We start from the raw sequence: 3,389 nt of genomic DNA on the forward strand, positions 1-3,389 counted from the left end.
TTAACATAGCATAGAAGGAGATGGAATTAGAAAGAATTGGCCAATTTGCAAGTAAGAATGAACAAGATCTAGAACATTCAGCAGTGGGGATTGGAAAAGGCAACTCCTTCTTAAACTACCAACTAGGAAGAGAACCACATGAGAAAACTTTGAGTGACCTCTTAGTAAATAAAGTTCACCTTTTTGTCAAAGACCATATTAAGAATATGGTTTAAATACCTATTGTTAATTATCTTCAGTGGACTATCGTGCCTCAGGCAAAATCTGAGTTAAGACAATGGGGCCAAATAAAAGTTATTAATTAGATAAAATGACTGAAGGGCAAAAATTCAAGGTTGTGGTTCTACTGAAGCCTAGAAATTCCAAGTGCCTAACCATTAATTTCAGAGAGATGTGAAAATAAGAGACCAAAGAAATATCATTGTTTGAGTGTCTATATAAAAGAAAAACAGGATTCTTAGTGTGTTTATAAGCATATGGATAATATTGATATATAGTAGAAATGAAACCTGTTAAATTTCTGAAAGAGTTGTACTTCCAAAAAGAACTAGGAGTCTGTGAGTCAGACTTCAAGTGGTTGTTGGACCACCAAATATTTCCTACACAATTTCTTTTTTTTTTAATATACAAGAAAGCTTACTGCAGATGCTCATTAGTTACTGCATGTAAGAAAATGAGGAGGTGAGTGGTGGGGCCGGCTGATGGTAATAGGCCTGAGCAGCTGTTCACAGAGCAAGTGAAGATGAATGCCCGAGGACTTGGATCTCAGCTGAAGGACAGTATTCCAGTTACTGAGCTTTCAGCAAGTGGACCTTTTGAACAGCATGATCTTCTTCGAAAGGTGTGAAAAATGAACTTTTGCCCAGTCATCTTCTTGAATTATCAGAAAAAAAATTTCCAGCCCAACCAAAATAAAATGAATTTTTCTACACTAAGAAACATTCAGGGTCTGTTTGCTTCACTATAATTACAAATGGAATTCAAGTCAGTGCAGCAGGTTCAGTGTCTTCCATTTCTTCCAAGCTCAAACTTTTCACTGGATATTTTGAGGGATAATGATGAGACTATTGGATTTGAAGATATTTTTAATGACCTGTCACAAAGTGAACTAATGGGAGACCCATACTTGATGGTGGAATATAAACTTGGTTTACTGTAACCTGTTGTGCTGTTCATGAAAATAGAGGGCTGCATGTTGTTTATGGTCATCTTTTTACTATAATTTGGTGTATACAACATTAAAAGTACTGACACGTGAAAAAAAAAAAGAAAATGAAGTGCAAGTTGTTAACCAGAGAGTCTGAAAAAATTTAAAACAGTTATGGGATCGGGCACTCAAGAAGAGGTGTGAAAAATAGGGATGTTGTATAAGAACTAGACTAGAAATCTGTAACGTTGGGGCACCTAGTTGGCTCAGTTGGTGGAATGTGTGACTCTTGATCTTGGAGCTCTGAGTTTGAGCCCCATGTTGGGTATAGAGATTCCTTAAAAATAAAATCTTAAAATCTGTAATATTGCCTTTATGCTCCAATATGGAGCTCTGTGTTCTTGTCAAGAAATCTAGTCTTTCTTGTAAAAATTTAGTTAGTAGCTATCAATTAGCCATTTCAGAATTTTGTTCTGAGAATAAAATGAAAGGGAACATTCTTTGGAAATGTTAGAGTGATACAAAGGAAAACTGAGTCACCCAGGTAATCAGAGGACTGTAGTATCTATTAAACTGATACATGATGTAGCTGCCACCTAATTTGTTTAGCTCATTAGAATAGCCAGTCACCTTGTTTTGATCCTATAAGATACATGCATCTGATTATTTTACAACTTAGTTACTGAACATTAATTTTCTAAAAGATTTATTTATTTATTAAAGGGAGATGGCATGAGTGGGAGGGATGGGGGAGACACAGCCTCCCACTCAGTGTGGAGTCCAACGCGGGTCTCCATCTCATGACCCTGAGGTCAGGACCTGAGCTGAAACCAAGAATCAGACTCAACTGCACCACCTAGGTGCTCCTCATCACTAAGTATTTTAACAAAAAAAAAAAAAAAAAAAAAAAAACCACATCTTTTTAGATAGCTTAGTATGGTTTCTATCACCTACAGTAGACAAGAAAACAAGAGACTATTGTCTTTCCAGATTTTTAAAAATTTTAATTATGGTAGGTCAAATAATTTATTAAGAATAAAAGTGCAATTGTAAAAATTAGAGGATTTGATGATAGAAATCTAAGGAAAGCCCAGTGGAAAACATTGTCATTTAAAGTGAATTTACATTCTGGGCACAGCAAATTGTAATTTTTTTTTTAAACCAGAGACTAAGTGAAGCATAAAATGTGAATGTCTGTATTTCCCCTAGTGCTTCATGAATGTTTTCTAGGCCTCTCTCAAAGGTCACAACCACTCTAAGTGGTGCCATGTCAATTAAAACTGTCTACAAATTGAAGTGCATTTTGGCATTCATTCAATTACTCTGAATAATGTGGAATGCCTGAAAGGGTCAGTCATCTTCAGGAGTCTGAATTGGGACCAATTTTCCAAGTTTGGCTTATTATTCAAAATAGAGGCTCTGCTGTCTTGACAAATTTAAAACAACAACTAAGTGTGTTTCTTGCCCATGCCATATGCATGTATGATGAGCTGGCCTGAGGCTTCTGCTCGGTTTCATCATAGGCTCACTCTGGAATCCAGAATAATGTAGCAACTACAATCTGAACATTGGCAGTAACTATAGTTGAGGGAGAAAATAAATTGTCAAAACGTGCTCTGGCTATTATAGTGTGTGCTAGGAAGAGACATAGCCATTTCTGTCCTCCTTTCTTTGACCAAAGCAACTTACACAGCCATGTCTGAGGTACATAGCGCACAGAGCTGAGGACTCCTGTGGGTAGAACTGATGGAGTACATAATATGTCCAACACGTTTGGTATTTTACAGTACAGATTTATTGCTTATATTCCAAATGACTACTGTAAATAGAATATTTTTATTTAAACATAAAGACCTAAGACTACTCAAGTCATAAACAGCATTTACCAAATTGTTGACATGAGATCTAAAAAAAAAACAAAGCATTCCAACAGTCTGTGAACTAAAATTTTTGTTCCTAAATAATTTTTATGCTTTTCTGTTCATTCTTATGGCTACCTTATAGTTCACATGGGGAATTGATTAGGTAATTAGAAAATGCTACATGAAAAAAAAAAAGAAAGAAAATGCTACATGTAGTAAGGGGGCCCTCTCATCTCTGCCAGAAACTGGTACCATTAAAAATGCTCACCTATCAACACTCAGGCTATCTTGGCAAGGACTAGAACCCCTATAGCATTGGCTGGCAGGCAATGCCACTTTGGGATAGCTCAAAATTATCATTAGAGAACTGCTAAATGAAA

At 36.1% G+C, this 3,389-nt stretch overlaps 1 pseudogene; it reads left to right on the forward strand.

The window, feature by feature from the left end:
- Positions 1-712: 712 nt before the first annotated feature.
- Positions 713-1,159, forward strand: LOC140626984 (proteasome maturation protein pseudogene; annotated as a pseudogene).
- The last annotated feature ends 2,230 nt before the right edge of the window (positions 1,160-3,389 follow it).

Source organism: Canis lupus, chromosome 38, assembly GCF_048164855.1.
Source record: "Canis lupus baileyi chromosome 38, mCanLup2.hap1, whole genome shotgun sequence".
NCBI lineage: Eukaryota > Metazoa > Chordata > Mammalia > Carnivora > Canidae > Canis > Canis lupus.